The 15,406-nt window shown below is 36.5% G+C and overlaps 1 protein-coding gene across 1 annotated transcript in view; it reads right to left on the bottom strand.

The window, feature by feature from the left end:
* The window catches only part of LOC126699472 (cytochrome P450 89A2-like), a 93,820-nt gene that overhangs the window by 50,694 nt on the left and 27,720 nt on the right, over positions 1 to 15,406 (bottom strand). The gene's annotated exons all lie outside the window — the stretch shown is intronic.

Raw genomic sequence — 15,406 nt, 5'->3', positions numbered from 1 at the left:
CTCCTTCCATATACGTGAGAGAAGTGAGAGAAGGGATTTTGTGTAGTAAAGTCAAATACATAAAAGTTTTTCAAACAAAAACTTATCTGAGATCCATGCCCCTTCCTCTCACATGAGGTTTAAGTTTTTCTTAAGAAAACTCTGTGTTTGATTTTTCTACAAAATCATAGAGCCCACCTCTGAGCACTTAAAAAAAACTTTATGTTTTTGACTTTGCTACAAAATACGTGGGGAAATACTTAGATGCTCTGAGAGCAATATTCCATCCTCTCACATGAGAGGGTAGACCCCACATGTAATTGTTTGGGCATTTAAGAATTTCCCAAGAAAAAATATCAATTTTGTTATAGAAAGTTCACAAGCTGCTTCAGTTGAGATTGAACAAAACTTTCACAAGATCAAACTAGGGGTGAGTTTGGTTCAGTTTTTTGTAAAAGTGTATAATGAAGAAGTGGAATTTTCAAAAAGTGCATAATGAAAAAGTGCATTTTCAAAAAACTGAGTGTTTGGTAAAAGCTGTTAAAAAGTACTTTTTGAAAAAGCTGAGTGTTTAGTTAGCACTTATAAAAGTGGCAGTTTGAGGGATAAATGACCAAAAAGGACAATGTATATATAAAAGAGTTTATTTCATACTTAAATCAACTACTTCATATACTTAAATCAATTTTTCTCTTTCTAAATTTTTTTTCTCATCAATATTAGTTAATAATAACCTACTACTTAAGATTTATTATGAAAGTATTGTGAAATTATTGTGATAATTGATACTGATTTTAATTTGAACGTACTATTACAATTATTTTTTTTTCTTTCTAAAAAATTATTTTTTTCCTCACCAATATTAGCTGATAATAATCTACCACTTAAGATTTATTGTGAAAGTATTGTGAAAATATTGTGATAAAAATTGATACTGATTTTAATTTGAATGTACTATTAAAATTATTTTTTTCTCTTTCTAAAAAAATTATTTTTTTCACACCAATATTAGTTGTGGGGTCCAATAATTTGTGGCCCTGGCCCATTTTTACGTTGGGGCCCAAGGCCCGAGTCGAGGAAGGTTATAGCTGAGGATAGGTAATAAAAGTCCAAATAGTCTTGAGACACAGCCGAGGATGATTCTGTCCTCGGCATATCCGAGGTCGCCCTGGAAGAAAGGGCAAAAACGGTATAGGAAAAGTTTGGGAAAAGATCTAAAATATCTAGGTCAATAGAGAAGGGTACGCTGGATAGTATAACGACCAAGGACAAAGGGAAAGCTGCCCTTACTGCCATTCAATACTCTGCACCTGACAGAACCATACTCTTCAGCTTTTACAACCACCCCCAATCACTCTGGGTATGGGCTGATGGGACAAGTATCAATCCTGGAAAATCGAACCCACACGTGGACGTTGGATAAGGGATACAGGCTAGTATAAAAGGAAAAGTAAGCAATCCGGGGAAAGGGGTTGGGAAAAATGGCAAAAAACCAGAGCCTCCCAGCCTGCCTCCTAGAGAAAAACTTCAAGAGCGAACACGATTTAACTATGTATGAACATCACGAAAAATCCACTGTCTGGTGACCAAGGCCTAACCTTTCAAACCCACACTCTATAAATGATATTGTTTGGGCCTTTTTACGTATGAACCCAATATCATTTCGGGTCGTTACAAATCGTGTCCTTACAATTGGCGCTGTTTGTGGGAAAGGCTTGTGTCTTGGCACAGGTGGTGGGTTGAGATAATCACTCACATCATTTCCAGCAGCCAGATGTAGTGTTCTAGCGTAAAGTTCCACTAGGGGCTATGTTTCTTCACTAGGGGCTATGTTTCTTCACTAGGGGCTGCGCTTCGTAGCGTCAGCAGTACAGATGGTTCTAGGGGCTTGGCCGAGGAGCTAGCCCTCCAAAACCAAGGTCCCACGCCACAGTTGAGGGGTTAATTCCCCTAACTACTTAGAAATCAGGTTTTGGACAGAACCAAGGTATTGCATGGTCCTCGGACTTAAACCTATGGGGAAACCAATTACTTAGAAATCAAGTTTTGGACAGAACCAAGGTATTGCATGGTCCTCGGACTCAAACCTATGGGGAAACCAACTACTTAGAAATCAAGTTTTGGACAGAACCAAGGTATTGCATGGTCCTTAGACTCAAACCTATGGGGAAACCAACTACTTAGAAATCAAGTTTTGGACAGAACCAAGGTATTGCATGGTCCTCGGACTCAAACCTATGGGGAAACCAACTACTTAAAAATCAAGTTTTGGATAAAATCAAGGTATTGCATGGTTCTCGGACTCAAACCTATGGGGAAACCAACTACTTAAAAATCAAGTTTTGGACAGAACCAAGGTATTACATGGTCCTCGGACTCGAACCTATGGGGAAACCAACTACTTAGAAATCAAGTTTTGGACAAAACCAAGGTATTGCATGGTCCTCGGACTCGAACCTATGGGGAAACCAACTACTTAGAAATCAGGTTTTGGACAGAACCAAGGTATTGCATGGTCCTCGGACTCAAACCTATGGGGAAACCAACTACTTAGAAATCAAGTGTTGGACAGAACCAAGGTATTGCATGGGGAAACCAACTACTTAAAAATCAAGTCTTGGACAGAACCAAGGTATTGCATGGTCCTCGGATTCAAACCTATGGAGAAGTCAGCTACTTAAGAAGAATTCTAAGTCGCTCAGTTCTTGGACCAAATACCAGAAAAGGTTAAGGTTATGAAAGTTATTAGGAAGATGGCGAAATGCCTTATTACTCAGCAACCTACAGGGGCTGTACATTTTTGGGTTATATATCCTCGAATGATTACCTCCTACATGGCATCGAGCATTCAGCCATCACCTCGTTCAAGTTTGGGGTATACAACCCATTTTCAAGTCGGTCTTATTATACACGATACCTCTAATGAGTTCATAATAACATTTTTCTTTTCTTCTTAGTAAGGATTTCTGCCCAAAGTATCATTTGTTCAAATCGGCATTATTATGCCGGATAGTTTCAATAAGCACAGAGCAAGGTATTTTTATTAACTGGGATCTCGGCTCCAAGCATCGTTCATAGTATAAAAATAAAAAAGAAGTCACAGGATAGTACATCTATTCACGGCATAACCATTTCAAAAAGAAGAGATAGAATATACGAAATAAAGCAATGACGACTTTTATTAGTATAAAGACGTATTACAGCGTACAATGAAGGGCTTAAACAAGCCTATATAGAAAATGAGTTACAAAAACAATAAAGAAAAAAAACAACAACAAAACAAGCAAACAGCCAGAAATCTTTTTAAGCTCTGCTCCCAAGTCTTTCCAAAATCTGCTCCAGTAGCGCCCATATTGAGAGGAGGACCTTCCTTGGGAGGAGAGGAGAAGAAGAGGAAGAAGGAAAAGCACCAGGATGAATCTGGTGATGGGAAAGAAGAAGAAGGAGATGCAAAAGGAGGCACCAGTGAAGGAAGAGAGGAAGAAGCAGGGATATTTTGTCCATGCGTCAGTTCTGACTCCTAACACGCTGGTGCCATGTTAGCTATGCTCATAAGAGAGCGGCTGGTACTGATAATGGGTGACCCCAGCTCAGTCGCACCAAAAGTTTGACGCGACGAGCCCCTGTTTTGGATTTTGGCTGAAGGAAGGATGAGAAGTATCTTAAGTCTCTGCCATCCCTGCCCTGATCGAGCCATTTTGAGTTTCAAAAGAGCATGGCATTTCTGGGAAGGGTATGGTCCCTTCATTTCCGCTCCTATCTCGAACGTATCACAATTCAAAGTGTAAACTAGCGGGTAAAGGAAACTCTGGGGGAGGCTAAGAGTTTCAGACTTTAAAGAGATTAAAAGGGTCACTGTGTAAGAGGAGTAACCTCTTGCATTTCTTCTTATATGAAGGGCAAAACGAGAGGCATTTAATCTATCCAAATTTCCAAGACAATCTGTAAACAAGAATATACCCGCTCCACTTCCCCGCGCCGTCAATAACCGTCGAATTTAAATGGTCTCGTAAAGGGAAATCATTAAAGGCGCGTTTCGGATAATGAAACGACAAGAACGCATCATAAATGAATTCGGAGGAATGTCTTGTAGCCCGGTATGTTTCCTGGATAGATGAAGAGACACCCACATTAATGAAGGGCAGATCTAAGCAGACCGCAATAAAGGTGCAGTATTACCAAAATCCTCATCTCCGACCAAGAGGTCGGACAGCAGGATTTTGAGGGGCTATTGTGGGGTCCAATAATTTGTGGCCCTGGCCCATTTTTACGTTGGGGCCCAAGGCCCGAGCTGAGGAAGGTTATAGCCGAGGATAGGTAATAAAAGTCCAAATAGTCTTGAGACACAGCCGAGGATGATTCTGTCCTCGGCATATCCGAGGTCTCCCTGGAAGAAAGTGCAAAAACGGTATAGGAACAGTTTGGGAAAAGATCTAAAATATCTAAGTCAATAGAGAAGGGTACGCTGGATAGTATAACGACCAAGGACAAAGGGAAAGCTGCCCTTACTGCCATTCAATACTCTACACCTGACAGAGCCATACTCTTCAGCTTTTACAACCACCCCCAACCACTCTGGGTATGGGCTGATGGGACAAGTATCAGTTCTGGAAAATCAAACCCACACGTGGACGTTGGATAAGGGATACAGGCTAGTATAAAAGGAAAAGTAAGCAATCCGGGGAAAGGGGCTGGGAAAAATGGCCAAAAACCAAAACCTCCCAACCCGCCTCTTGGAGAAAAACTCCAAGAGCGAACACGATTTAACTATGTATAAACACCATGAAAAATCCACTGTTTGGTGATCAAGGCCTAGCCTTTCAAACCCACGCTTTATAAATGATATTGTTTGGGCCTTTTTACGTACGAACCCAATATCATTTCGGGTCGTTACAAATCGTGTCCTTACATTAGCTAATAATAACCTACCCGTTAAAATTTATTGTAAAAGTATTGTAAAAATATTGTGATAACATTTCCTTCTTTTTTTCCCCTCTTTTTTTATCCTCCACACACGGCATTTCTTTCTCTCTTTTTTTTCCTTTTTTTTTTCCCCTCTTTTTTTCTCCTCCACACACGTACCCTTACCCTTTCTTTATTTTCCTTCTTTCCTCCTTTTTTCTCCCTACCATTCCTCCAAACTCCATAACGTTCCAGAGCTCTCCTTCTTCCTCTTTTTTTTTTTTTTTTTTTTTTTTCTTAGCACTTCATTTGTAACACCCATGAACCTTTTTTTTTTTTTTTTTTTCCTTTTTTCCTCCTTTTTTTCCCTGCCATTCCTCCAAACTCCTGAACGTTCTAGAGCTCTCCTTCTTCCTTTTTTTTATTTTGTCTTAGCACTTCGTCTGTAACACCCATGCACTTCTCCATTTGAAAGATTTTGCTATATTCTGTTTTTTTTTTTTTTTTTTTTTTTTTTTTGTGTACAGTTTGAGGAATCCTAATTTGCAAGGTATTGATTTTCTTTTTTCCTTAACTGATTTGGAAATTTGTTATAGATTTTTTTTGTGTTTGGATTTGGAAATTTGTTATTGAGAGGGCAAAGGGCAGAATAGAGAGATGAGAGGAATGAGGAATGATGTGAAAGGGTAATTTGGTAATTGGTCTGTGAGTCCAACGGATAGATTCAAATGTGCACGAGGCTTTTTCCAAAATGGAGCTCTGAGCTCCTTTCAGTGATATGCGTGTTTCTTCACAAGTATAAAATGCAACTTTTTCCAAAAAGTTGCGTTTTGTGCTGAACCAAACACACATAAAGGGCTGGGCTTTTTCAAAACATGCTTTTTGGGCTCAAAACGTTGAAACAAACAGGCACTAAGAGGCTAAGTCGAAGATCTAAGTTAAAAATTTTCAACGAGTTTGAATAGAAACTTTTTATTTATTTATTTATTTTTTATTGAACGTGAAGTTTAAAAATATAACCATTGGATTGTATGTTTTTAATATATCTTTCATACTTGTAAAATTTCAAGAAGATCAAAGATCAGTAGCTATGTCATCAATTTAATGTTTAAATTTCAAGTTTTTGTGGTGTAAAATTATATATAAAAAATAAGTTTATTCATCGAATATCAAATAACATTTTATTTAAGCAAAATTTAACATACATGTTAAAAATATGAAATCCAACTATTAAATTTTCGAAAGTTACATCAAATCAAAAAATATATAAAGAGTGTGGTTTGTGAAGAAATCTTTTCCTTTACAATATAACTTTCCTTTTACCATCCTGTGCTAACTTCTAGAATATAGTATATACCATAACTATAGAAGACTGATTATTTATTTATTTATTTTAAATAGAACTAATATAATTACGTTACTTTAAACTTTACGTCTTCTAAATAACAACTACAGAAGAAAACAGGCACATCTTCTGACCATACTTGAAAAAGGACTAAAGAAGAGAAACGTACGTAGCATGCTTAGCCAAACATGAACCACACGCCATTTCCTTCTCGAAGAAGAACATGATAAAAGAACGTTTACGCGACAAACTCACCTTACTCTGGACATTTCCGATTTCTTTAATCTGGGTTTCACCAAAACGCATAATAAGAACCAATAAGCAAAACATGGAGTTTTGGAAATGTTCCTTAACGACGATTGGCACTTCACTAGACTTGGAGTGAGAATCACGAAGATGATTGAAGAGGATATTATAGACCCACTTGCGTGAAGGGTGAAGAATCTCAGAACTGAGATTGCGGCGAAACAGGCACCACATGGGACCATACGAAGTGGAGTTGATGTTGCTCGAGTTACTTGAGAATTGCATGGTGTTAAATTTTTGTATATAGCATATCTCGGAAAATTATTGGATACTCTGAGAGTACCATAAATGCGTATTCTTCCCTTTCACAAGAATTGTAAGTCCCATCATAAAATTAATTAATGAGACCTACAGTTATGTGAGAGGCGAAAGTATACATTTATGGTACTCCGGGAGTAACCAATAATTACCCCAGCATCTCTTAATTTCAGGATCCAAACTTTCCTACTGAATCTGAACGTTTTTAGACCCCTTAAAACACAATTGGATTAACCTAGGTAATTAGCCAAGTTATTACTTAGTCCAAATTCCAGATCTAGGTTATCACAATCAAACAATCATATCATGCAAAGCAACAGAAAGATAAATAACACAATGATATAAGGACCTAGGAAACTAAACCGGTAAAAATCTGGGGAGGATTTATCCTAACTATCCTCAAAGTAAACCTGAATCCACTATGAAAGAATCGAAGTTTTACAATAGGACTTAGACCACTAACATCTTATTGCTACCTACCAGTAGAAACTTACTGACAGGACCACGTGCAAGTTCCGAGACCATGGACTCCTTCTTTCTTGGATTCTCCAGTAAGTACAAGCACACCCGCTTGTGTTTCTTTAAGTTTCTATGGCAGCAACTGAATGATCATCAAGTTTTTGAACGAATCTCCTCTTGATAACCCTAAGCTTGTGTAAAGGAAAACTCCTCACAGATCTCACAAGAAATTTACACAAACAACAACATGAGCAACCTTAGAGAGCTCTTGGGTACAAAACCCTAGATTTATAAAAGTGGCACAAAATGCACTCTAATATCTCTAAACAACACTCAAAAACATTTTAGGGTTTCCCTTATATATAAAAGAGTTTTATTTGAACCCTAATACGTTTAAGTAGAGTTTGGGTTGAACTGGAATTCTATAGAAAAATAAATCTGCACGTGGTTCGATCGATCGAGTCTAATTTTCGATCGATCGAGCCTTGCAGATTTAGTCCAATAAATTTTGCAATCAGTACTCGATTCCAATTTTACAAATAAACATACTTTGAGCAAGCCTAAACCTAGACTCTATGTTTTGATCATAGTTTGCCAACATAATACAAATTGAAGTTCTAATACATTAGTTCCTAAAATCTTAGAACCTAACAGAATCCATACCATTAATTTTTATTTTATTATTTTTTTTTAAATGCCCAACTCGTAGCTTTGGCTTTTCTTGAAGTATCCACTGATATACTACATGTTTTACAAAGTATAGGAAACTTGTTTCGATATACATAATGCTTTGACTTATGTATATCAGAATCTCCACTTGATATACATAGAAAACTTCTAGTCATCAAGATCTTCTTCCCAATAGCTCCCTATGAACATTAGTTCCCAATAGCTCCACGTGAACATGGACATTGGATCATATTCTACCCGATGTGGACTTCTTTTCATAGTCAAATTATGACTAGAGGACTTCTAATAGGAATTAAGGAGACAACCTTAAACTATCTGACATCACAACCAAAGTCCAATCTGAATAAGGATTTGAACTCTTATATTTCAAAGAGTCCTACTTAAACTTGAACACCAGTAGATAACAGTAAGCAAAACTTCCGGTAGAAACGGCATTTTGTACCCCTTACGACTTGGGTCCTCGTTCCCTAATGATGCTCAAACTCTAAGGCCCAAGGCCAGTTTGGAGCCCAATTAAATATTAAATTGACTTAAGGAGTATTCAAATGGAAAATATGACATTTTAAATGAGCAAAAATCTATTTTTGGAAATAAAATAATCGAAGTGGTCCTTAGCCTACGTACACCGGCCAAAGCATGTGTACGCAGACACATTCCTATGTATGCAGCTAGGGTTTCAGAAACATAAGAAAGACAAGTTTTCTACAATAATGACTGAGGTTTGGAATTAATCTCACATCGTCTAGAGCCGTTCCAAACCCCATTTTTTCAACTATAAAAAGCCTTACATGGTATATTTTCAAACACATAAATCCCACACGAAAAACCTAAGATTCACTAGAAAATAGTGAATCAAAATGGAGTTTTTTCACAAAACACCTTCAAGCCATTTTTATTTGATTGTGATCTTTTCATGTCCCAATCCTTTGAGTTTAAAGTTTTTAATCACTATTTTATTAAATTGTGATAGATTTGACTGAGGGGAACGGTCAAAAATCAAGCCTATAAGCTTTTTCTTTAAGGTATTCTTTCTTTTGTTCCTACTTCTTTTTTTTTTCTTTTTTAGTCTTTCTTTTAGTTTTAATCCTGTTTCTTTGCGTAGTTTAGGTCTTTATATGTTTGGTTAGGTTAGTTTTATAATTTTGTTATGTTCTGAGCATGCCAAATAGTTAGAATTAGGTTTTTTGTTTGTGCTATGCTTTCTGTTTCGGGTTTCTTGGTTAGGGTTCTTGAACAGGTCCCACACACGCATGTCATGAGCATGTGTATGCAGGCACTTGCCCAGAAACCTTAATCCAAATTCCTCATGTTATTTGCTTAGTTTGTTTCACATGTTTTTACCCATTTTTAAAGTCTGTTCACATGTTTATATATGCTCGTACCTCTGCCTTATATGCTTGTTTGCTATCACATGTTTTTTTTTTTTTTTTTTTCACTTTGATACCATGCCATTCATTCTCATGCTCATTCATCAATGCCATAGATGCTGTGTTGCTAGGAGTTAAGTACAGGGTAAGTCATGCATTAGAAATGTTCATGCATTTGTGTTTTGGTTTTGTTTTGATGATATGATGAAACATGCTTAGATGTATGATTATGGTTTCTAATGTGTTAATGCCTAGTTTATGATATGTGTTGTGTTTGATGATATGCTTGCTGTCGTGTTTTAGATGTATGATAAGGTTTTCACATGTTAGATGAATGCTAGGCTTTCTTTTGTATGTTTGGCTCTCTTTTGTTTGGTGGATAGATAAGTATGTTTGTTTGGGATGAAAGATGTCATGTTGTATGCTAAATGCATGTTAGTGTGTGTGAGCCTAGGATATAAGTGTTGAGTTAGTTTTTAATAGGGTTAAGGTATAAAACACAATGATAGGAGGCCAACCTTAGGGTTGGGTGATCTTGGGTGCCTAACACTTACCCAAGAGCGTACCTAAACTCTAAACCCATATTCTAGTAGTAAGATCAAAAGGTCCTTCCTCGAACGGACGTTATATATATGGTTCCTAGACCATTACAAAAACTAGGTGGCGACTCCATCCATTATGTCCACACTTCTTCCTTATCACAACTCAAAGACTTCTTCTCCAATTTAACTTCTTCCATCATACACCTATATAAAGACATCCCCTTCCTTCCTTTTTCTCGTTGATGATCAGGTACGTGCCTTCTTTTTCATTCATTCATTCTTTTCTTCTTCTATTTTTTTTTTCTTTTTCCGCTTCCTTTTAGATTTCTAGGCTCTAGTCATAATATCCTCTTTGCTTTGCTGTAGCTTAACGACATTGTTTTGCCATTAAATCTTTCATTCTTTTATTTGATTGATCTTCAATCATGACATTGACTTCTTTTATTCATTAGAAGCACAAAGTACAGGTGGCATCTTATTCATGAGTTGGAGCAAGATTTCATAAATACTACGCAGGAGTTGTTCATTGATGTCGGACTGTGAGTTATGCTATTCCACCTCAAAACCAATTGGTGATGAGGAAGACACACTCAAATTTTTTATGACTTTTGACATCACACACCGTGGACCTGTTTTTAGAGTGGTTGTAGGGAGTCAAATTGTAGTCCTCCCAACAATCCCTCCCTCATAATGACACTCCCATGATTCGAACCAGGGGCAGCTTGATGCATTTGGGGGCCTAAGGCGAAAATTGATTATCTTATTTTAGATGCAAAATTATTACTAATTAACATGAACTACATAGAATTTTTTTTTTTTTTAGAAATTTTATAGACAGAAAAAATTTGACAAAATTTTTCATATTTGTTGATGTGGTAGATTGATAGTGGTAAGTAAAACAGAGGTGTTAGTGGTAGACTTAAATGAAAACTAGTAAAAGTTTGCTAATTAAACTCTTATTATTATTCTTTTTTTTTTTTAGAAGTGCAACATTCACAATATTTTTTACAACAAATTCTAGATTTTAAACTGCTTTATGTTTTTTATTTGAAAATATCACTATAATTATTTTTTTGCCATCAACAATAGGTTGTAACAACCTGCTACTTAGCATTAGTTGTAAAAGTGTTGTGAAAAATATTATAGACGTTACATTTTTCTCTATTTTTTTGTTTGTTTTTCATCTAATAAAAAAATTATTTTATTTATTGATTATAAATAACCCTATTGGTTAAAATTTGGGAGCCTTTTTTTTTACTTGGGGCCTTAGGCGGCCGCATTTCTTACTCCACCATTCAGTCGGCCCTAACTCGAACCTATGACCTTGGCTCTGATACCATTTGTCGGACCGTGAGGTATGCCATTTCACCTCAAAACCAATTGATAATGAGGAAGACACACTCAAAATTTTTATGGCTTTCGACATCACACCATGCGGGTCTGTTTTTAGAGTGGCTATAGGGAGTCAAATTGTGGTCCCCCCAACAAATTTTTTTTTTTTTTTTTCACTACTACCTTTTCTTCTTCAATTTGTACATGTTATTTGAGGATTGAAGCCCTTTTTTTGTTATTTGAGATTTGCTTCTGAAAAATCGCTTTCTCTTTTCTTGCAATATTTATATGCCCATCATTCATGCATGCGGGTCTTTTATTATTTATTTTCTTTTATGAGACCACGGATCCACTCACATGAATATTTCTAAGTGAATCATGTGTTGTCTCATTTTTTGTCACAATATCCAACAAGTAGAATTAATGAAACTTGTTTTATGAAGCTGTTCTCTTTTTGAACATCAATTTGAAACTCTTATCTTATTCACTTTTATGTGTAGCAAGACTTGATATTCTTGATAATTATTCTTATGACTATCTTACACAGCATTTGGTCTTTCAAAGCTCACTGTCTATGAAGACTTTTGCAATAAGTTTCACAAGTTTGGCTTCAAAAGATTTCAACTTCACAATTCCATCAAGCTTCTTGATATTTCAATTACACAAATCTGTCGAGCTTCACAAGGAGGCTATTGTGCAACTCCGTGGAGGTAAATTCTTGTTTGCTTCCTCACTTGTGTATTTTTTTTGCATGTCTATTTTTTTTTTTTTTTTTTTTTTTTTTTTGGTATTGTTTCGCCTCCATATACAATGACTTATTGGCACTATTAAGAATTTACAAGAGTTTATTTTGTTCCCCCAAGCCAAGCAGCTATGAAGTTTGTCCCATGCAAAATCTTGAAGATGAAAACAATCTTGAAAACGAACATTGCCTTGAAGATGATCTATACAAGACCTTGAAGACAAAGACAATCTTGAAGATGAAAACAATCTTGAAGACGAAAATTGTCTTGAAGATGCAGATGATCTATACAAGACCTTGAAGATGGAGGCAATCTTGAAGGTGAAGACATCCTTGAAGATGAAGACAATCTTGAAAATGAAGATGATCTATACAAGACCTTGAAGATGAAGACAATCTTGAAAATGAAGATGATCTATACAAGACCTTGAAGATGAAGACAATCCTAAAGATGAAGACAATTTTGAAGATGAAGATTTCCTTGAAGACGAAGATTGCCTTGGAGATGAAGATGATCTATACAAGACCTTGAAGACGAAGACTTCCTTGAAGATGAAGACTATCTTGAAGATGAAGACAATTTTGAAGACGAAGACTGCCTTGAAGATAAAGAAAATTTTGAAGACGAAGAAAATCTTGAAGACAAAGACTTCCTTGAAGATGAAGACTATCTTGAAGATGAAGACAATTTTGAAGACGAAGACTGCCTTGAAGATAAAGAAAATTTTGAAGACGAAGAAAATCTTGAAGACAAAGACTTCCTTGAAGATGAAGATTGCCTTAAAGATGAAGACAATCTTGAGGACGAAGACTACCTTGAAGATGAAGACGGTCTTGAAGACGAAGATTGCCTTGAAGATGAAGATTATCAATGCAAGACCTTGAAGATGAAGATTGACTTGAAGACACCTTGAACATGAAGACTATCTTGAAGATGAAGACAATCTTGAAGACGAAGACTGGCTTGAAGATGAAGACAATCTTAAAGACGAAGATTGCCTTGAGGATGAAGATTGTCAATACAAGACCTTGGAGATGAAGATTGCCTTGAAGACTCCTTGAAGACGAAGACTTCCTTGAAGACAAAGACTATCTTGAAGATGAAGACAATCTTGAAGACAAAGACTTCTTTGAAGATGAAGACTTCCTTGAAGATGAAGACAATCTTGAAGACAAATATTATCTTGAAGACGAAGATAGCCCATGCAAGGATGTGCATTGGCATCTTTGCAATGGAGCAACTATCGATGCAACAATCTAAAGCTACAATGAAGCAACATTGGCATCAACCGAAGAAAATGAATCATCACTTCTCTTATTCCTTTTTTTTTTTTTTTTTTTTTTGCTTGCTTGCTTTAATATGTAACTTACACTCTCCCTTATTTTTGTCTTTCAAATTTTTGCTTCTTGCCATGATACTCTTTAGAGATATAAAATGATGACTACCAGACTTTAGAGATGCGGGGTAACACCACTCAAAGGTTAAAGACGTGAGAAGATAACACAAAAATTTTGAGGATTTGAGGTGATCCAACTCAAAAGAGAGACAATTCAGTCCAAACTTTAGAGATGCAAGGAGATGCCACCAAGCCTTTGAAGATGCAAGGAGATACCACCAAGTCTTTGAAGATGAGAAGCAGCACTATGCAGACTTTAGATATGTAAGGCAACACAACTTAGAAGGAAGGCAATGAAATTCAAAAGAGAGGCGATGCAACGCCAACTTTGATAATGCAAGGTAAATGACTTTGAAGGGGTGTAATCTAGACTTAAAAGATGCAAGGAGATACATACCACTAAGACTTTAAACGTGAAAGGTAGAACTACTTAGAGTTTAAAGATTAGAGAGAAAGCACATTTTAGAGATGCCAAGTGACATTCTCACAATGATGTTTGCTTTCATGGTGACTTTGCTTTCCTTTTGGTTGCAATGTCTTACAATGATGTTTGCCTTTATACGATAGCATTGTCTTCTTGTAGCAACTTTCTCATAGTGACAATCGCCCAAAATTGTGATTGCACTTAGTGTGACATACCAAGTTGCTTGTGTAGCACTTGAGAGAGATTGAGTCATCACATGGTTCAAGAATTTTTTTTTTTTTTGGATATGTGACTGAACATAGCATAGAATGCCAAGCTGCCTATGTAATCTTTGAGAGGGGTCAAGTCATTATGTAGTTCAAGAATTTTTGTGTGTGTGTGTGTGTGTGTGTGAACACTTTCAAGAGTGATGGGAGAACATCATGTACCCTCTAAGTGTTAAGGTAGGCAGTTTAGACTCTTACCAAGGAGTGCTTCAATCTTCAAGCATAGTAACGTTTCAAGAATTTGTCGTTGATAGGGCCAATTCTCAAAACGTCTTCAGTTGTGTCAGTGTTTGTTTCCTTCAATTCATCAACTGTAGCTTGTATGCCTTCTTCAAATCTGGGTGGAGCATCCTCAACATTGTCTTCAATACGGGGCTCCTCTTTTGTGTCTATAACAATTGTTACATGATTTGTTGAAGTAACAACATCATCTTCGACTTCTTGATTTGTGATCACCATTGTACGCCTTTTTGCAGTTAGGGCTTCTCTAGTATTTACTTCCCAAATGGATTTGCATTTCATATGAGATGGGGTTGAGCTTTGAATCTCATTTGAATCTTAATAAAAAATGAGTGTTTGTCAAGATTTCTAGAATGGAAATTTGACATTTTGCTTTGCTTTTGTCTTATCTTCACATCCTTTTAAAGTTGAGGAGTTGAATGACTGAGCCTTGTGAGAATTGAACCTCAAGTGCTAACTTGAGAAAGAGTTGAATGATTAAGTCTTGTAAGAACTGAACCTCAAGTGTCAATGACAAAGTTATTATTTTCATGTGTCCCTAACCTATCAAAGACTGAGATTTGAGAAGTAGGTTGACCAATGCGATCAAAGATAGATGGTTTCCTCAATAGCATGGAGGATTTTTCTTCTACTTCAACATCCACAGTGAGTACCGAAACACTTAATTGCTTTCTAGATAGACATACGGACAAGAGTTAGTGGAGTGTATCCAATTCCAACTTTAGAGCCATAACCTTTGGCTTTCAACATCTTTTGAGTTTTGGTTGTACCATACTCTCCTTTTCTAGAGGCTTCAGGAATGAGCTTGCCTAAACCATTCAACTTCTCATAGTTATAGCCAACTTTAATGATGAGTTTACATGCATTGGAATTAAAACCTTTCTTGGTATGCTTTGTAGGCAAAGTCTCATGCTCAATAATTGGTCCCTAGGATGGTCTTGTGAACCCTTTCAACAGTTGACTTGAGGGTCTTGGTTTTGTGATTTTAGCAACCAGAAGAGTTAGGCAGATCTTTCAATACTAACTCTTCATCTCCTGAAAATAGGGATTGGCCTTCTTTTCTTTTGGTGACTAGAACATAGTGTAACACGGGAGCAAGCTTAGTTACTTTGAAGTCATGGTTCTTCTTCTTCTTCTTCTTCTTTATAGAAGTCTTG

Source organism: Quercus robur, chromosome 9 (assembly GCF_932294415.1).
Source record: "Quercus robur chromosome 9, dhQueRobu3.1, whole genome shotgun sequence".
Lineage (NCBI taxonomy): Eukaryota > Viridiplantae > Streptophyta > Magnoliopsida > Fagales > Fagaceae > Quercus > Quercus robur.
The sequence above is the reverse complement of the archived record's forward strand: the minus strand, read 5'-3'. Positions and strand labels throughout refer to the sequence as shown.